The sequence below is a fragment of the Schistocerca piceifrons genome, chromosome 8, assembly GCF_021461385.2.
Source record: "Schistocerca piceifrons isolate TAMUIC-IGC-003096 chromosome 8, iqSchPice1.1, whole genome shotgun sequence".
In the NCBI taxonomy this organism is placed as follows: Eukaryota; Metazoa; Arthropoda; class Insecta; order Orthoptera; family Acrididae; genus Schistocerca; species Schistocerca piceifrons.
Genome location: NC_060145.1, coordinates 44,925,030 through 44,946,880, shown reverse-complemented (window position 1 = coordinate 44,946,880; position 21,851 = coordinate 44,925,030). Strand labels below are relative to the sequence as shown.

General features: G+C 43.5%; 1 protein-coding gene and 1 non-coding gene across 2 annotated transcripts in view; one reads left to right on the top strand and one right to left on the bottom strand.

Annotated features, from left to right (window-relative positions):
* LOC124711663 (myelin regulatory factor) overlaps nucleotides 1-21,851 on the bottom strand; it is a 334,494-nt gene that overhangs the window by 296,676 nt on the left and 15,967 nt on the right. The window lies entirely within an intron of this gene.
* Nucleotides 10,275-10,349, top strand: Trnas-cga. Its single transcript has one exon. It is a non-coding gene; the product is annotated as a tRNA-Ser (tRNA).

The following is a 21,851-nucleotide window of genomic DNA, read 5'->3' as shown; positions in this document are numbered from 1 at the left end:
TGCGCACACGGGCAATCTACAAGCGACAAATGGTTCAAATGGCTCTGAGCACTATGGGACTTAACTTCTGAGGTCATCAGTCCCCTAGAACTTAGAACTACTTAAACGCAACTAACCTAAAGACATCACACACACTCATGCCCGAGGCAGGATTCGAACCTGCGACCGTAGCGGTCGCACGGTTCCAGACTATAGCGCCTAGAACCGCTCGGCCACCCCGGCCGACCTACAAGCGATAAATAGCAAGGGGAGCAAGAGGAGCACATGTCTACACTTGGAGTTTGGGGTACAGATTTTTTATTCATCACAGAATTCTAGTTCATTTATTGACATTATCCTGTGTGATTGACCCGACCCCCAGATTTAACACCGCCGAGCGCGACGTGACATGAAGTGGCTTTAGCGGTTCCTACGTAACTTTAGGTCTGTCATGAAATGGACGGGAAATTATGCAGTTTCCTTGGTGCGGTGGCGGTTTTGGACCTGTCCCATGCGAATGAGGTAGGATGAGGAATGGAACAGTCGAACAAAACGACAGAGGGAAAACATTATAGAGCAGTACACCCTATGGTAACGTCAACGCATTGTCATATGCAGCAAACGGTGTCAAGATGGTCTTATACAACCATTGCGCGAATGAAAATCAATCAAGATCGTTTTAAAAAACAACATTTGCATCGCCTGGGAATGATCGACAGGTCTTTTCGTACTTATCTAGAAAAAGAAGAAGAAGAAGAAGAAGAAAAAGCAGACGCCCAACGGTACCGACCGACCGCCATACCATTCTCAGCCGATAGGCGTCGCTGGATGCGTATATGGAGGGGCATATGGCCAGCATGTCGCACTTCCAGCCGTTGTCAGTTTTCGTGACAGGAGCCGCTTACTTCCAGTCAAGCAGCTCTTCAATTGGCCTCATAGGGGCTGAGTACATCCCGCTTACCAACAGCGCTCAGCATGCCCGGAGATGGAATTCTAAATCAACTGAGTGCAGTGAGGTACAAAGGCCCTACTTGTTACCGTTGTTTTGGCAACAACAGGCGTTAGGATGTATAAACTCGTATACACAGCTCTCAAGGAGTATAATAAGCCACTTCAAAATCTACATGCTGCGAGTACGACAGTGAGATGGAAGACCCGGCAACACACGACTATTGGCGAGATCGGCCACTCTGAGAGCGCAGAACAGGAACGAAGAATAGCATTGCCTGGAGGATGGATTACAATTAACCAGTACATCGGAAGACACATCGGACACGTAAAGTGTACACAAAATGTTTAGTTAAAATGATACACCTTTTTTGTAACTGACTTTAAATTAAATTTTGGGCATAGATAAGCATAGCATACACATATCAATTCACAAAAATTTATACTTCTTGTGCTATAACTGCATTGAAATTTGTACATAAACAATGATCAAAACTGACAATTATTACTGATCTGTTTAAATTATGGTTGCTTGTATGATCACGAAGCGGAAGCCGAAATAAATAGATAAATAGAAAAAGCTGTTCTTCACTCAAAGCCGAAACAGATCCCCACTCCCTTTTCTCTGTAGCTCCCTCGTGGAGCCCTTAAGTGGGGTAGGATGTGAAACGGGCCGACTTGGAGCAGGAGAGGCACCATACGACATTTTAATTTCCACTGTCTATACTTTTACAAATAAATTCATAAAACTTTGACAGCATAACCAGGAAGGATTCAGGATTCATACCCATAGCAGTGGCAGCTCAAAAACGTAACAAAACAATTTTTTTTTACACGTGAAATTTCATCATTTTTTCACTTGGTATTGGCTGCATTTGTTGCTGTAGGTATACTTTTCTTCATAAGTAAGAGAGATTCTACGATGAATTTTGCACAGCATACAGACCATACTTGCAGGTGTATGAAACTCTATAATTTCCAAAATCTGTTAAAAACTGTGGTAAAAATTGAGATAATAACTATAAAATTCGAGTTTTCTCTAAACACGAACTTTAGAACGTAACAGCCCATTCATTTTTCCATAGATTAAATAAATTCTAGAGTTTCATACACCTGTAAGTATGGTTTGTAAGCTGTGCAAAATTCTTCGAAGAATCTCTTACTTATGAAGAAAAGTGTACCTATAGCAACAAATGCAGCCAACAGCAAATGAAAAAAAAACATGAAATTTCACATTTAAAAAATATTATTTTTCGTGTTTTTGAACTTCTACTGCTATGAGTGTGAATCCTGAATCCTTCCTGGTCATGCTGACAAAGTTTTATGAATTTATTTGTAAAAGTATAGACAGTGCAAATTAAAATGTCCTGTGGTGCCTCTCCTTCTCGAAGTCGGCCCGTTTGACGTCCCACACCCCTTAAAGTGGCGGGAAGGTACCCGTCAACCCCCCCCCCCCCCAAAAAAAAAAAGAAATCTGAGAAAGAATCAGCAATCAAGAAACATGTTACCGACCCACACCACAGACTGACCATCACTGGCTAACAGTATGACCACAGATTTCAAGCGTTCCTCTCATTTCGTACCACTTCTTGTAAGTGGAGTTCCCCAGGTTAGGGGTTCATATAACACACAATACACGCATTCTCCATGATGGGGCCTCAGGGCCTCATGTGCTAGCGACTAACAAACGTTTATGTCTCGTGACGGTCTAAAGTAAGGGTGTCTAACCCGCGGTCCTCATGCGACCCAAAGCAATTACTAATGCAGCCCAAGAAGTGAGCATCTATCCCACGATCGACGAAAAAAAAATCCCATAAAATTCAATTTATGTAAGCTTATGATAAACTGAATATTTTTAAGCTGAAACTTTTTTTTGGTTCGGCGGAGCAGCCCAAAAATAATCTTCCTCCACTGTGACCCAGGTAAGCTACTCGTAAAAGTTTGGACACCCCTGCTCTAAAGCCTGGCTAACATCCATTCTCGAAACGGTACCGTAGCCCAGCGTTTAAGAATTGATGTAGGAAGTGAAGTTTGTAAGTTTCAGTCACTGCGGGTGCAACTCACTGCTTTTTTAGGATTCCATACCTCAATCCGTATAAAAGGAACGCATATAGGATCGCTTGTTTTCTGTCTGTCGGACTCTTTTCTCAGGAACGGTTAGGCGAATCAAATTGACGTTTATGTCATACGCTAAGGCGGTGTCAAAACATTTAAGCTTCTAGGTCAGTGTACTCAAAAGATACGGCCATTTATGTCGTGTATTTTGATACACGCAAACTCACTTATCAAAAACTATAGGGTACTTCCTGGTGGCCTAGAACCATGAAATTTGGCAAGAAGCAATGTTTCACCGTACAAATAAAGGAAAAAATTGTTAAACTGTAATTATGTCACATAAAGAATATCTTTCTGCCATTACACCTTACACTGTATTCATCATCTGCCTAAAGCGCAACAGAAAAATATTAATGCATGCAGACATGAAATGTAAGCTATAATGTTTTATTAACTAAGTAAAAAAATATTTTGGTAAAGCTTCTCTCGCTACATGTGTAAACTGAAGTCCCTTGCTTGCTCCTTTTTGTATGTCTTGAATAGTCTCAGGAACTACTGTGGAGATTCTACAAGGACTTGGAATTCATGGAACCGATATCGTGCCAGTGTTGATATAGGCAGCAGGCAAAAATTGTCGTCATTCTCGATTCCTGGCAAGGATGAAACATCTATATTCACAATTAAGGTTTTACGGAACCCTCAGTGCGCGAGATCTACTCGCACTTGGCCAGTTTTTTAAAAAAATATCTTTATTGCAGTGGCCTTGATCCTTATTTTAATTTCAATTACTTGGATTAAAACTAATTTCTTTATTTCTAATCCTTTCCTGCGTCATTTTCACAATGGTATTAACTTGTTTATTTGTTCTCTTTTTGTCTTCCTTTTATTCTTTATTCATTTGGAAACTGACTGTGCGACTTTCATTATTTTTGTATATTTATTTCTCTTTAATTTCTTCCTTTTCATCATTCTATATTTTCGTCCACGTTATTGCAATTGTTTCTTCTGTTTATCGTTTTGTTTGAATATTATTTTATTTATAAAACCCTCTTTCGTTTAAATTTTCCTTATTGCGTTATTTTGTCTCTGATGCTAGAAGAACTTGTATCTTAAATGTTTGTTTGATGACTACCATTCAAAAAGATGTACATCCTATAGCAAAAAAAAAAAAAAATAATAAAATAAAAAAAATTATATATATATATATATATATATATATACATCTGATACTTTTGCACAGCCAAAAGATATATATTATTTTGCCTTTTGTTTTTTAGCCGATAGATCGGCACTTTTAAACCTTCAGATATTACGATAGATAAATAAAAATAATTAAAACCGTTCAGGCAGACATTCCAAATGAAAAAGAATAAACGAAAGTGAAAACCACAGGAGACAAGAAAAGGTAATACAAAGACTAAAATGACGACTCTTTTTAATAAGATTCAGCGAGGTTACTTCATGTGCTTGTGTGTAAACCAGCACCAAACGGCGTTGCGAGTGGAACAGTGACGTCAACGATAAACTGACACACTGAGTAAGAGCTCTAAAATCTTGAGTATGCTGCAGAGTGCACATGCGCATAAACAAGGGACTGTTGGGGCTTTTGCTAACATCGGAAGTTAACCTATTTACGTCAGCTCACCCCCCTTATAGAAATGGGTTTTGTGCTTTCGTGTCTTATTGATCTTTATTGTGTCGTTTGCTGTGTTTCCTTAACGCACGGAAAAGGTTGCACGAGGTTCTGGTAGTTTTTCTGCTAGCGATCTACAAGAGAGACGAAATATCTGAAAGCACAAAGCTATTTACGTTTTACAATACCTGTACAGAGAAAAAGCCTACACTATCGTATAAGAACGGAAATAGAAGTGTTATACTAGAAATCATTTCAACAGTGAAAAAAAATCACAATTATTTGACTAAAAACATAATTTTAAATGTTATTTTGTCACTTGGCAAGAAAACAAAATACGAAGAATAAAGGAAAAAGGCTCTACTTGCTGTCCTCTAAATATTATTTGACATGTTTTTTCGAGCCAAAAATAGTATAAGTTTCCAAATGTTAGGACGACACTTTTCCAGTTCTTTCACTTCTCATGACTATAGAGAATTTACCGTACGGTCTTTGACAGGAACCCCCACTACGAACTTTCTGCTGGTCAGGAATAAAATGTGTTTTCAAAACTGTTTCCTACATTTTATCATGTTACAACATTTTTTTTTTCTAAAAATTGTGGTCCCTCCTATCCTAGCTTTCACCATTCAGGACCCAAAATGCACAGCAGACAGCTGTTAGAACACAAACAATATTGGCTCAAATGGCTCTGAGCACTATGGGACTCAACTGCTGAGGTCATTAGTCCCCTAGAACTTAGAACTAGTTAAACCTAACTAACCTAAGGACATCACAAACATCCATCCCCGAGGCAGGATTCGAACCTGCGACCGTAGCGGTCTTGCGGTTCCAGACTGCAGCGCCTTTAACCGCACGGCCACTTCGGCCGGCTAAACAGTATTGGCGCTGACGTGCAAACGAAACGACCATGCGTGAGAGATAGGGCTCAGTACGTTAACAAATCTGCAGTAGACTTACATACACTTGCACTCACGACGAGTAATAGAACGAGACAATAACGCTGCTCGTGTAAAAAGACTTCACACACCGTCCTGTTATGGATTTCCTTGCTGCAGAATGTGAAACACCCAATTGCGTCGACGACAGGCTGAAGAAGGCGTATGGAGAAGTTGCGGTGGGCATTAGCAACGCTAGACGATGCGTTTGTCGCTGTAAAGAAGCTGAAGGACGAAAACAAGTGGCTAATCCATCTCGAAGCGGCCGACCAGCGACTTCACACAACATCCAGCGTGTCGAGCAAATAATCTGTAAGGACCGCCGAGTAACAAAAGATGAGCTGTATGGCCAGTTATCCTTCGGTAAAAAGAATGTGCTTGTCATTATTGAATACCTACGATACTCCAACATTTTTGCATACTGGGGACCGAAAATGTTGACCATCATAATAAAGAGGCAAGGAAAGCAACTGAATCCTATAATTACACTATCAAACTTCTATCTGTCCAGTCCAGTAGTTTATTGGGGGTGGGGGAGTGATTATTTTGCAGATGCGGAGACCTCAAAAAATACTGTGCGTCAACTGGTGAGGAAGCAGGGAGGCATTGCTTTCTGACTGACCCTCTTAGATTAACGATAGTCGAATGCTTTTGTTAGTGACTAAATTTCAATTACTTCCTCTGACAAAGTCAGGTCTGAAACGTCTTTTCACGGTCTGTGCGGCTCCCCCCCTTGGAGGTTCGAGTCCTCACTCGGGCATGGGTGTGTGTTCTCCTTAGCATTAAGTTAGTTTAAATTAGATTAAGTTCAGGGTTATTACAAATGATTGAAGCGATTTCACAGCTCTACAATAACTTTATTATTTGAGATATTTTCACAATGCTTTGCACACGCATACAAAAACTCAAAAAGTTTTTTTAGGCATTCACAAATGTGCCCCTTTAGTGATTCGGCAGACATCAAGCCGATAATCAAGTTCCTCCCACACTCGGCGCAGCATGTCCCCATTAATGAGTTCGAAAGCATCGTTGATGCGAGCTCGCAGTTCTAGCACGTTTCTTGGTAGACGAGGTTTAAACACTGAATCTTGCACATAACCCCACAGAAAGAAATCGCATGGGGTTAAGTCGGGAGAACGTGGAAGCCATGACATGAATTGCTGATCATGATCTCCACCACGACCGATCCATCGGTTTCCCAATCTCCTGTTTAAGAAATGCCGAACATCATGATGGAAGTGCGGTGGAGCACCATCCTGTTGAAAGATGAAGTCGGCGCTGTCGGTCTCCAGTTGTGGCATGAGCCAATTTTCCAGCATGTCCAGATACACGTGTCCTGTAACGTTTTTTTTCGCAGAAGAAAAAGGGGCCGTAAACTTTAAACCGTGAGATTGCACAACACACGTTAACTTTTGGTGAATTGCGAATTTGCTGCACGAATGCGTGAGGATTCTCTACCGCCCAGATTCGCACATTGTGTCTGTTCACTTCACCATTAAGAAAAAATGTTGCTTCAGCACTGAAAACAAGTTTCGCACTGAACGCATCCTCTTCCATGAGCTGTTACAACCGCGCCGAAAATTCAAACCGTTTGACTTTGTCATCGGGTGTCAGGGCTTGTAACAATTGTAAACGGTAAGGCTTCTGCTTTAGCCTTTTCCGTAAGATTTTCCAAGCCGTCGGCTGTGGTAAGTTTAGCTCCCTGCTTGCTTTATTCGTCGACTTCCGCGGGCTACGCGTGAAACTTGCCCGCACGCGTTCAACCGTTTCTTCGCTCACTGCAGGCCGACCCGTTGATTTCCCCTTACAGAGGTATCCAGAAGCTTTAAACTGCGCATACCATCGCCGAATGGAGTTAGCAGTTGGTGGATCTTTGTTGAACTTCGTCCTGAAGTGTCGTTGCACTGTTATGACTGACTGATGTGAGTGCATTTCAAGCACGACATACGCTTTCTCGGCTCCTGTCGCCATTTTGTCTCACTGCGCTCTCGAGCGCTCTGGCGGCAGAAACCTGAAGTGCGGCTTTTCTACGTATCTGTAGTGTGTCGTCACCATATGTCAATGAATGGAGCTACAGTGAATTGATGAAATCGCTTCAATCATTTGTAATATCCCTGTACCCATAAGACCTTACCACAAATTTCCAATTTTGACAAAGTTTCAGTCCTTTTGTCCGACTGCCAAATGCTCCAAAACTCTGGACTCGTGTGGCTTTCGACGTTGTTTATGGCGATAAAACAGCAACGCAGACAGTAGAATAGCGACTTGCTAACGTCACAGACTTGTGGGCGTGTAACTGAACTCGTTACTTTTTGGAGCCAGGCTGAAGATAAAAGCACTTCAGATTACGAAGTTTGGCAAGGACAATGTCTGTAAGCACATAACGCGGCCTAACTTTCCGCATGGAACTGCAATGGAAGACTCGATACGGCTTTTGTTCTTTCAGAATAAACTATGAAAGGTTACTAGCTCGTGAAACGTGCCTCAACACCAGTTTCAGATCGCCGACAGAATTACAGTTTTTCCCACAATTACTGTTTCATTTCGTCTGCACTGCCTGACAATAAAAGGTGCAGCGCTCAGAAAAATGGTTCAAATGGCTCTGAGCACTATGCGACTCAACTTCTGAGGTCATCAGTCGCCTAGAACTTAGAACTAATTAAACCTAACTAACCTAAGGACATCACACACATCCATGCCCGAGGCAGGATTCGAACCTGCGACCGTAGCGGTCACGCGGTTCCAGACTGAAGCGCCTTTAACCGGACGGCCACACCGGCCGGCAGCAGCGCTCAGAAGACAATTTCCGTGTAAGTTGGTACAAGTACATACCATCGGCTCTCGTATGTAAAGTATCACATGTCGACATGTTCACATGTTGACATCGTCAATTACAGTTGCAATGGTCACGGGATCATCAAGTTTAGGCTGTGGATCAATGGAAACACTTCGGCTCATCAGATGTCTACATCTACATCTACATGGATACTCTACAAATCACATTAAAGTGCCTGGCAGAGGGTTCATCGAACCACCTCCACAATTCTCTATTACTCAAATGTCGTATAGCGCGCGGAAAGAACTAACACCTACATCTTTCCGTACGAGCTCCGATTTCCCATATTTTATCGTGGTGATCGTTCCTCCCTATGTAGGTCGGTGTCAACAAAATATTTTCGCATTCGGAGGAGAACGCTGGTGATCGGAATTTCGTGAGAAGATTCCGTCACAACGAAAAACGCCTTTTTTTTTTAAATGATTTCCAGCCCAAATGCTGTATCATTTCTGTGACACTCTCTCCCATATTTCCCGCGAATACAAAACGTACTGCCTTTCTTTGAACTCTTTCGATGTACTCCGCCAGTCCTATCTGGTAAAGATCCCACACCGCGCAGCAGTATTCTAAAAAGAGGACGGACAAGCGTAGTGTCGGCAATCTCCTTAGTGGTTTGTTACATTTTCAAAGTGTCCTGCCAATAAAACGGAGCCTTTGGTTAACCTTCCCCAGAACATTTTCTATGTGTTCTTTCCAATTTAAGTTGTACGTAACTGGAATACCTAGGTATTTAGATGAATTTACGGCGTTTAGATTAGACAGCTTTATCGTGTAACCGAAGTTTAAGGAGTTCGTTTCAGCACTCATCTGGATGACCTCACACTCTGCGTTATTTACGGTCAACTGCCACTTTTCGCACCATTTAGATATTTTTTTCTAACTCGTTTTGCAGTTTGTTTTGATCTTCTGATGACTTTATTAGTCGATAAACGACAGCGGCATCTGCAAACAACCGAAGACGGCTGCTCACATTGTCTCCCAAATCGTTTACATAGATAAGGAACAGCAAAGGGCCTGTAACACTACCTTGGGGAACGCGAGAACATTTCTGTTTTACTCGATGACTTTCCGTCAGTTACTACGAACTGTGACCTCTCCGACAGGAAATCGCAAATCCATTCACATAACTGAGACGATATCCCATAAGCAAGAAGTTTCACTACGAGCCGCTGTTTGCTACACCAGCTCGATGGGCGTCTCCACAAACGCCATCATCCAGGCGAACGTCGTCTCGAAAAGTGGGACGCGCCACGAGCGCAGGCCGATGGGAGCAGAGTTTTTCAGTGGGCGACATCCTCCTGCTCTTTTATGAGACCTGTGGTGGTAATCCAAAACACGCTGATAACTGCGGACCACCTGCATTCCTTCATGCTTGATGTCTTCCACGAGGGCAACGTCGTCTTTCAGCAGTACAATCGTCCACGTCTAGCCAGAACCGTGCTGCAGTGGTTCGGGGAGCATCATAGTGAACTCACGCACATAGTGATGGTTGCTGATAGTGACGCAGATGGGTTCCATAAGATTTCACATCAGGCGAATATGAAACTTCCTGACAGATTAAAACTGTGTGCCGGACCGAGATTCGAACTCGGGACCTTTGCCTTTCGCGGGCAAGTGCTCTGCCATCTGAGCTACCTAAGCACGACTCACGACCCGTCCTCACAGTGCTCAACCAAGGAAGTTCCATATCAGCGCACACTCCGCTGCAGAGTGAAAATCTCATTCTGGAAACGTCCTCCAGGCTGTGGCTAAGCCATGTCTCTGCAATATGCTTTCTTCCAGAAGTGCTAGTTCTGCAATGTGCGCCGAAGTACTTCTGTGAAGTTTGGAAGGTAGGAGACGAGGTTCTGGCAGAAGTAAAGCTGTGAGGACGGGGCGTGAGTCGTGCTTGGGTAGCTCAGTTGGTAGAGCACTTGCCCGCGAAAGGCAAAGGTCCCGAGTTCGAATCTCGGTCCGGCACACAGTTTTAATCTGTCAGGAAGTTTCATATTCGCCTGATGTGAAATCTTATGGAACCCATCTGGGTCACTGTCAGCAACCATCACTATGTGCGCAATTCAGCGGCCTATTATTTACGGGAATAAAATGACTTGTGGATAAACATCTGGTTCCATTTACCTCGACAAACCAACGAACTGTCGCGTTCGTGAATCGCAGAACTGGTGAAGTATTGCGTTCCGAAGACGGACCAACAAGCTATTAAGCAGATTTAATGTTTTGTCTCGTCAGTGTATTACGTAAAGTGAAGGTGGAAGGGTGGAGAAAGGAAAGGAAATGAACTGATGATATCAGCTCCACCGGGACTTTACGCTGTCAGGCGAAACTGTGTGCCGGACTCGGACTTGAACTCCGGACATCCTGCTTCCTAATCAGCTACGTTAACCACTGCGCCACCCGGATACGGATCAAATGGCTCTGAGCACTATGGGACTTAACTGCTAAGGTCACCAGTCCCCTAGAACTTAGAACTACTTAAACCTAACTAACCTAACGACATCACACACATCCATGCCCGATGCAGGATTCGAATCTGCGACCGTAGCGGTAGCGCGGTACAGACTGTAGTGCCTAGAACCGGACACGGTGTTAATAACAAATGCGAGGACTATTTCGGTACGTTCCCCGCTGACTCGCATTCCCACGCAGCCCCACCTATTCCCAGTACCCGTGCATGTCCTCCATGCTCGCTAATTTTAGATACCCGCCGGAGTTCGAATGTTGATGCGCATCCGCACTGAAAATCGTGGATTCATTGCCCATCAAGGCGAGTCAATTATATGAATGGGTGGTGTCCGTTCTTTCGGAAACCAGCATCTAATCGCAACTTTCAGCCGTCATACAAGGTAAATCTTCATATAGGGTAATCCTTAACCTGAGTTTCTGCCACGTTTTCTAAATAAATGGAATCTCGGATACTCTCTCTGCTTCGTTAGTACGTTTTCATCGCTTTTTATGCGCCCAAGTTATCACAACTACCCTTGGAAGAGCAGATGTGTTAATGTGACACTCGAGTTTCTCCCGGCGTATACGGTGTTCAAATAACTTACAGGAATGGTTCAAATGACTCTGAGCACTTAACATCTGAGGTCATCAGTCCCCTAGAACTTAGAACTACGTAAACCTAACTAACCTAAGGACAGCACACACATCCATGCCCGAGGCAGGATTCGAACCCGCGACCGTAGCAGCAGCGCGGTTCCGGACTGAAGCGCCTAGAACCGCCCGGCCACTCCGGCCGGCCTTACTGGAATGGCTCTGAGCACTATGGGACTCAACTTCTAAAGTCATCAGTCCCCTAGAACTTAGAACTACTTAAACCTAACTAACCTAAGGACATTACATACATCCATGCCCGAGGCAGGATTCGAACCTGCGACCGTAGCGGTCACGCGGTTCCAGACTATAGCGCCTAGAACCGCACGGGCACCCCGGCCGGCTTACAGGAATGCAAATGGCTTACGTCGTCGACAACCGCAGGTATTTTGACAGTAGCACACCCTGTCATTTTCAAGGCAGAATTGCAGCAAGTAAGCGGAGGGAAACTCCGGGAACACACACACACACACACACACTGTAAACACTAGCACCATCACAAACCAAAGATGATCGAAGTCAGAAGTTATCGATAGTGAAATTAATAACCAACAGGTGAGGTAGCATTAACTCTGTCCGTCTGTTTTTTGACAAATAAGAGAGCAGGACCACCTGCAGAAATTAAACGAAACCCCTAGTTATAAGGTTACTTGTTAACTTAATTTCAACTGCTCCCTTAATAACGCTATCCCTATAGCTGGAAGCGCATGAGAGAATTTCCCTGTTGTTATGTCCTATAGGACAACCGGCGCGTTACGCACGCTTACAACAGCCGGGCAAATGCGCCATTCCGAAGGACACTTCTTGGCACCGGTCATCCTATGGAATATAACAACACGGAGATTCTGGCACGTACTTCCAGCTATTGGGATAGTGCTATTAAGGAAGCAGCTGAAATTAAATTAGCGAGTGACCTTATAAATAGAGATGGTGGTTTTGGTCGTGTGACTAGGGCCTCTCGTCGGGTAGAACGTTCGCCGGGTGCAAGTCTTTCGATTTGACGCCACTTCGGTGACTTGCGCGTCGATGGGGATGAAATGATGATGATTAGGACAACACAACACCCAGTCCCTGAGCGGAGAAAATCTCCGACCCAGCCGGGAATCGAACCCGGGCCCTAAAGATTGACATTCTGTCGCGCTGCCCACTCAGCTACCGGGGGCGGACGTGGTTTTGGTAAAAATCCTGGATGGAATCCAGCTCTCCCCGTTGTCAAAAAAAGGAGGGACAGAGTTAATGATACCTTACCCGTTTGTTATTAATTTCATCGTTGATAACTTCTGACGTCGGTCATCTTTGGTTTGTGTGTGTATGTGTGTGTGTGTGTGTGTGTTATCTTTCCGGAGTTCTCCGCAAACCGAGGTTTTAAATTCGCTTGCACACTGCTTACTTGCTGCAGTTTTGCCTTGAAAATAGCAGTTTTGGCTCCTGTCGAAATATTGCCAGTTGTCAACAACAGGTTCTAGGCGCTTCAGTCTGGAACCGCGCGACCGCTACAGTCGCAGGTTCGAGTCCTGCCTCGGGCATGGATGTGTGTGATGTCCTTATGTTAGTTAGGTTTAAGTAGTTCTAAGTTCTAGGGGACTGATGACTCAGATGTTAAGTCCCATACTGCTCAGAGCCATTTGAACCATTTGAACCATTTTGTCAACATCACCCGCCTGAATTTCCGTACACGTAAGTTATTTGAACAGATGCGCTATTATCTGGCGCGAAAATAGAACTTATGGAGACAGTAACTCGGAAAAGTTTCCGGCGTTTCTTGGAGAACTGATGAAATAATCACCCGAAGAGGATCGCTGTAAATCCGGTGTTCGAAGATCCATCCCTCTTCACTTTGCAAACGCAAGACCCTATCGGACGAGGACACAGTACATGTAAACCATCGTTCACTTTCACATCGAATGATTGTAAGAGCTATCGGTGATGCAGAATGCTCTCGGTAGGCAGCCTAACTTGTTGCAAAGGTGACGGTTTGATCCAGTGTCAATGTCAGTCGCCGCGAAATGCGAGGTGCTGTGGAGAGTGAAAATTAGTAAACTCACAAGTCGGACACGTGTGTACGCACGGGCGAGTTAGACCACATGGAGACAGCAGGCAAACATCACGACTAACGTCTCACAGAGGTTGCTAAGCTGAAACGGTGACCACGGCTAAAGAAACCGACTAAAGCAGCGGGGAAGGAACGAGTAAGGTAATATATTTACCATTTGTTCATGGCACTTAGGGTTGTTTACTGGTTTTCGTTGAGTTCGGGAATTGGGGCTCTAGCTGCTTGGTCTTAAAGTCACTATTACGATCAGTATTTCTGAGTTGTCTATTTCTGTCTCATTTGCAGAAGGACCAATTTGCATTATCTTCTTATGTTGTTCTTTAAGTACATCTCGTTGTGAATTTCTGTTGTTCTCCTCCTCGATGAGATCCTTACACCCCACTTCAGACATTTATTTTATAGTTTTTCTGGTGTTCTGGCGTTGATACGCGTCAGTCCATTGCCGGACTGGTACATCTAATGTGTAATTCATGATTCACCGTAATGTATTACTGTCTGAACTCTATTGCCGTTAATTAATAAAATATTTAACGCTTATAATGAGTAACATTAGTGATCGCCAGATTTAAGCGATCTGCTTTTAAATTAGTTCAGTCTCTTTGCTAGTGGCTGTTTTTTGTGTGTAAAATTTTCTGTAGTTTTTTAGCTGAGTCCATGATGAGCCACGGTTAGGAGAGAGGCCCACGACAGTGACTCGGGATCCGGTCGGGCCCTCCTGGGAGTTTCAGCTTGGCTTTCGGTCGAGGAAGAGAGTGGGATGAGGCGAAGCATTCACTAGTGGGGAGCACACACCTGAACTCAAGTATTGTTCAAAAATGTTCATATGTGTGTGAAATCTTATGGGACTTAACTGCTAAGGTCATCAGTCCCTAAGCTTACACATTACTTAACCTAAATTACCCTAAGGACGCCGGCCGGTGTGGCCGAGCGGTTCTAGGCGCTACAGTCTGGAACCGCGCGACCGCTACGGTCGCAGGTTCGAATCCTGCCTCGGGCATGGATGTGTGTGATGTCCTTAGGTTAGTTAGGTTTAAGTAGTTCTAAGTTCTAGGGGACTGATGACCTCAGATGTTAAGTCCCATAGTGCTCACAGCCATTTGAACCATTTTTATCCTAAGGACAAACACACACACCCATGTCCGAGGGAGGATTCAAACCTCCGCCGGGAACAGCCGCACAGTCCATGACTGCAGCGCCCTAGACCGCTCGGCTAATCCCGCGCGGCTCCAAGTATTGTTCGGGTCGAGCAACTGGACACCTCATTCTGGCAGTTTTCCACATAATGCACGCTGCGGAATATGAGATACAGGCCTGCATTCACAATAATCAGATAATGTAGCGTGACGAAGACCTGCGCTTGTGCAGAATATTTGGTTTTACAAGCAGTGCCATTTGGTCCATATACCAACCATCGCACTTCAAAGATACGTTAAACATGAACGTGTTTCACGATGCCATCGTGTACTGTAATAATGGTCTATACAAGTACTGCTATTGATCAAGCTAACCACGTATTCATGATTCCAGATTCCATATATCGTGGTCGAAACAATATTGGTTACTTAACGAAAGTGACTAGCGAGATTCCGACTGGCGAAATCCCAAGGACGTTTGATAAATATTATTATGGAGCGAACAGATTTGCAAACCGTCATTATACCATGTGCACGTGGACCTATCTGTGTTCAAACTGCAGCTCGCGCAGTATTTGAAATTGCATCTGCTGTATACACGTATTTGGGACTAGTCTCTTTATAAATTACGCGAGTTCTATGTGTTGGTCGCGTCAGTGTATTTCGACTGATTGAGTGCATTTCTTGGTGCATGAATATTTATTGTATTTAATGTCAGAGAGCGACATTTCCTCATTTTCTTGATACTACTTTTTGCACGCAAGTTAAGCCACAGAGCGAGTATTGAGCACAGTTCTATCTCTTTTGAGTTGGACAATAAATTTAATTTCATTATTCTGGCTCAGAATTTAATACATGGAATAAATCACTGTTAACTAGCAGACTTACCGTCGTTCAGAGTAATATACGGAGATTAGCTGAGCACTTGATTTCGGTCGAACGTTCCTCTTATTTGCAGCAAATATATTCATACACAAATGCCTACATACGATTCAAAATATGGTGCTGGGTTCACTGACTACGAAAAGGCATGATATATTGGTGATCCTGTTCGACGAAACGGAAATCAACCGTCAGGATATTAGAATAATGAACTTATAGTGGCAACAGTCCTTTTTTAACAAGTGCGAGAGAGAAACGTGAGAAGATATTCAGACAATGTGAAAAGTAAGCCAAGGCTGTGTTCTGTCCCCATTCCTATTTAACTGCGAGGGGTGTTCGGCAAGTAAGGGACGATCGGATACGAAATGGAAACCACAGTGAATATCCGATGAAACTTTCACGGATGTCTTGGGCAGTGTCTTTAGTATATCTGTAAGTAGCGCCACGCTGTCTTCTCAGTTCCGAGCGCACAGTGAACCCGTGAAGATGGCAAAAATAGTGTCTCCTGCAAAATACGCGAGGCTGCCGAGGGATTTCGCCTGATTTTATGCAACCGCTCATAACGTAACTGCCATGCAGTTCCTTCTTCCTGACAGTTCATATGTTCAAATGTGTGTGACATCTTATGGGACTTAACTGCTAAGGTCATCAGTCCCGAAGATTACACACTACTTAACCTAAATTGTCCTAAGGACAAACACACACACACCCATGCCCGAGGGAGAACTCCAACCTCCGCCGGGAACAGCCGCACAGTCCATGACAGTTCTCGGCCGCAAACTTCAGGGGCAATGGGGACGCTCCTGCAGCGTTTTCGATAGGAAGCGTTTGATCACACACCATACAGTCGCGGACATGCTTCTCTCTGTTCATCTCTGCTCAAATGAACGGCTGGTTACGAAGACAACATTTTGGCACAGACAACAAGCTTCAGTCCAGCGTAGAAAATTTGTCGGCTTCTATGACGAGGGTACTGCAAAGTTGGTACAACACTACGACAGATGTCTAAGCCGGAGCAGCGACTATGTAGAGAAGCAGCTGGAAGGCGTAGTTCAACTGTTGCAAATAAATCAGTTTTGATTTTCACTGTGGTTTCTATTTCGTGACCGATCGTTCCTTACTTTCAGAATAGCCCTCGTATTATTCGGAGGCAATCTTCAGGCAAGATATAACAAACCAAGAAAAATGCAAAAAAGTAAGTGGAAAAGTGATTAATATTATGCGCTACGCTGACGAGAAACTATTATTGGCTGAAAACGTAACACAGCTGCGGACACTATTGAAGAAATTAATAGAGTCACTAACGATTTTGCCCACAAAACGAATTTTAGCAAAACCAAATACATGACTGTTAGAAGACTCCTAAGACCTCATCAGGAATGACTATTAACATCATATCCACTGAAATATCCATATCCATCAAAATATAAAAACCTCTGTATTTGAATAAATGATATACTTGATCAGGCCCAGCAACTCAATAGCAAATTGAACAATGGCTGGCTATTTTTAAGAAGTGGTCATTTTTACCAACAGTAATTTAAACTTGCAACCAAGACTCTGAATGATTAAATGTTGTGTAATCCCAGTACTTTTGTATGGAATGGAGGTTTGGTCAGTTAATAAGGCAACAATCTAAAAGGTTGAGACATTCGAAATCTGGCTCTATCGACGAAAGTTAAAAATATCCTGGACACAAATAACTACGGATAAAGACGTTGTAGCCGGCCGCGGTGGCCGTGCGGTTCTGGCGCTGCAGTCCGGAACCGCGGGGCTGCTAGGGTCGCAGGTTCGAATCCTGCCTCGGGCATGGGTGTGTGTGATGTCCTTAGGTTAGTTAGGTTTAAGTAGCTCTACGTTCTAGGGGACTTATGACCTAAGATGTTGAGTCCCATAGTGCTCAGAGCCATTTGAACCATTTTTTGAAAGACGTTGTAAGGCGAATCAATAACGTCAAGGAATTGGGGAGGACAGTCAAAACCAGAGAACTAGAGTATTTTGTCCATGTGATGACAGGAGACAGGTACAATATTCTGAGGCTGAAAGGAAAAGTTGTAAGGAAAATATCAGCAGGAACAAGACGAGCGTCGTGGTTACAGAAAATGAGAGTATTTCCCTGCAACTATTTGGATCAGCGAAGTGAAAGACAAGATTAGCCATGATGACAGCGAACTTCCAAAGAGAGACAACACCTTACGAAGATTCCCGTTGTGCGCAGGGGACATGGCGTAGACAGAGTTGTAAAACTGCCGCACGCTACCGTAGACAGTCATAAGTAAGAACAGACTACGATAGTTTTTCTAATAAAACTGATGAATTAAGGTCATACCCATGTTACCTGTACGTTAGGTGTGTTGCATAGCTATTGGGTTTTACCTTATAAAGACAGCTTTCTTTACATATGCGATGAGTGTCTTACTAGATTCCCTTAAAACCCGGAATCGGTAAACCGTCTAGAAGCTGAGTGTGAAATATAAAGGGCCATTACATAAAACATGTTTGTGAGTTTCATAATCAACTTTGACATTTATCAATAAAGACACGAAACTCATGCCTTTGATCATGATGAAGAACATTGTACTGACTACACCCTACCAAAATTAATTTTATATATTTATTTTAAGTTTGTGCGTATAAACTGTACTTGCATCCGGCTTTTCGTGGATGATGCTGTAGTGTACAGAGAAGTTGCAGCCTTAGAAAATTGCAGTGAAATGCAGGAAGATCTGCAGCGGATAGGCACTTGGTGCAGGGAGTGGCAACTGACCCTTAACATAGACAAATGTAATGTATTGCGAATACATAGAAAGAAGGATACTTTATTGTATGATTATATGACAACGGAACAAACACTGGTAGCAGTTACTTCTGTAAAATATTTGGGAATTTGCGTACGGAACGATTTTAAGTGGAATGATCGTATAAAATTAATTGTTGGTAAGGCGGGTACCAGCTTGAGATTCACTGGGACAGTCTTTAGAAAATGTAGTCCATCAAACAAAGGAGGTGGCTTACAAAACATTCGTTCGACCTATACTTGAATATTGCTCATCAGTGTGGGATCCGTACCAGGTCGGGTTGACGGAGGAGATAGAGAAGAACCAAAGAAGAGCGGCGTGTTTCGTCACAGGGTTATTTGGTAAGTGTGATAGCGTTACGGAGATGTTTGGCAAACTCAAGTGGCAGACTCTGCAAGAGAGGCGCTCTGCGTCGCGGTGTAGCTTGCTGTCCAGGTTTCGCGAGGGTGCGTTTCTGGATGAGGTATCGAATATATTGCTTCCCCCTACTTATACCTCCCGAGGAGATTACGAATGTAAAATTAGAGAGATTCGAGCGGGCACGGAGGCTTTCCGGCAGTCGTTCTTCCCGCGAACCATACGCGACTGAAACAGGAAAGGGAGGTAATGAGAATGGAACGTAAAGTTCCCTCCGCCACACACCGTTGGGTGGCTTGCGGAGTATAAATGCAGATGTAGATGTAGACAAGTAATTGTGAAACGTCCCCTTAGATAAATTATTGAATGACTGTGCTGGTAAACCCTTTACGTTATTTGATTTTCAAACAGCTGAGCAAAACTGAACGTACTCAGACATTTCTCTCTTTACTTATTCTGATCTTCACTAAACTGACACAAAATATCTTTAGCGCAACGCAATCTGACTTTCAAAAATCCCTACAAAATAATGGCCCTGACTAACAGTAACCTATACCTTTCACGAATCACTTACTTCACAAATATCTTCGTTACTCGAACTACTGCAATACAGCGAGCGCCACTACTGCCAGCTAAATAAAAATTTTTAACTACTCAAGGGACTAACTACTGATAGGCATAGTTTGCAAGTGAAAGATTTTGATAGAGAACAAACAATGTATTTAGCTCAACTCAATAGTGTTCAAAAGTCATATATATATATATATAATCAGTTCATGACATCCAGTCTTACAAATTTACTATCTGTGATGGACACACGTCCAGATCATCCGCTCTCAAAACTCCATCTCTCTCCCCACATCCACTGCTGGCGGCTCACCTCCAACTGCGCAACGCTACGTGCTGTTAACAGCCAACTGCCCAACACTACAATGGCGAATATTTCAACAATGCCAACCAGTTACAAACTGCAGACAGCACAGTCAGTGATTTTCATACAGAACGCTACGTGATGTTATCAACATAAAAACCTAAACAGTCTACTTACAATTGCTTTCGTTACATAAACGTGCAGAAGTTACGTAATCAATTAACTTTTATTACTTCTAAAATGTGATTTATATTCAGTAAGGATATGAAATAAGCAATGGACTAACAATGAAAGACGTGCGATTCTAACTGCGTGCATAGAAAACAGTCTAACAAACAAAAAAACAAAGAGAATCGCCAGCTTCCTGATTCTCTCTTACACATTAATTTATGTGCCAATGCTACCAGTACTATCGGTAACCCTACCATTTACTACGTCATTTATGAAGTGCCCCAAAAATAGCGAACCGTAGTTTTGGTGAAGCGCAACTCTTTGTGTACTTGTGGTTTGACCGCGGGAATTAAGGGAAAAGTGACAGTTCCGGTGCTGGAGAGATGGTTGTGGCTGCGCCGAAAGTGAGACCGAGATGATAGCGAGGGGAGCCAGCCGAGATACGGCGTAGGCGGGCGGCACGCTCCGTGGAGCACGCAGTGCGTGCACGCACCGGGCGGCGGGCGCCGCTTTCGTCGCCCTACACACCTGCAGCCCGGCGGCCGACGAGCGGGCGGAGAAACGCGGCGGCGCGACGTCCCGAGGCAGCAGCCGCCGCTGGAGCGCCCAACAGCTGTCGCGCTCTTCCGCGCGGTCGCCATCGTAGGAGGCTGTCCAGCGGTTGTATGCTCTCCACACGCAGAAAGTGGACCAGCCGCCAGCGCACAAGGTTGAAACTCAGCAGTATACTCGAGCCCGATGGAGTTTCTGTGCGGCATTCTTAAGTGAACTAGTAGCAGAAGATGTAAAGTACTCGGTCTAGTGCTGGGATGTAGGTCTACAACTACAGGGTGGTCCATTGATAGTGACCGGGCCAAATATCTCACGAAATAAGCGTCAAACGAAAAAACTACAAAGAACGAAACTCGTCTAGCTTGAAGGGGGAAACCAGATGGCGCTATTGTTGGCCCGCTAGATGGCGCTGCCATAGCTTAAACGGATATCAACTGCGTGTTTTTAAACACGAACCCCCATTTTTTATTACATATTCGTGTAGTACGTGAAGAAATATGAATGTTTTTGTTGGACCACTTTTTTCGCATTGTGATGGCGCTGTAATAGTCAAAAACACACGGCTCACAATTTTAGACAAACAGTTGGTAACAGGTAGGCTTTTGAAATTAAAATACAGAACGTAGGTACGTTTGAACATTTCATTTCGGTTGTTCCAATGTGATACATGTACCTTTGTGAACTTAGCATTTTTGACAACGCGTGCTATTACAGCGTGATTACCTGTAAATACTGAAACATCCCCTAAGAAAAATTAATGAATTACTGTGCTGATAAAACTCTTACGCTATTTGATTTTCAAACAGCTGAGCAAAACTGAACGTACTCCGGCATTTCTCTCTTTACTTATTCTGATCAACACTAAACTGACACACAATATTTTTAGCGCAACGCAATCTGACTTTCAATAATCCCTACAAAAGAATGGCCCTCACTAACAATACCTATACCTTTCATGAATCACTTACCTCACAAAAATCTTCGTTACTCGAACTTCTGCAATACAGCGAGCGCTAATACTGCCAGCTGAATAAAAGATTCTAACTACTGAAGTCACTAACTACTGATAGGCATAGTTAGCAAATGAAAGATTTTGATAAAGAACAAACAATGTATTTACCTTAATAGTGTTCAAAAGTCATAATATATGTAGCAGTTCATGACATCCAGTCTTACAAATTTACTGTCTCTGATGGACACACGTCCAGATAATCCGCTCTCAAAACGCTGCCATCTCTCTCCCCACATCCACCACTGCTAGCGGCGCACCTCAAACTGCGCAACGCTAAGCGCTGTTCACATCCAACTGCCCAAAACTACAATAGAGAATATTTCAACAATGCCAACCAGCCACAGACTGCACACAGCACAGTCACTGATTTTCATACAGAGCGCTATGTGACGTTACCAACATAAAAACCTAAACAGCCTACTTACAATACCACATTAATGCAATAAATGCTCGAAATGATGTTACTCAACCTCAACGCATTTGGCAATACGTGTAACGACATTCTTCTCAACACCGAGTGGTTCGCCTTCCGTAATGTTC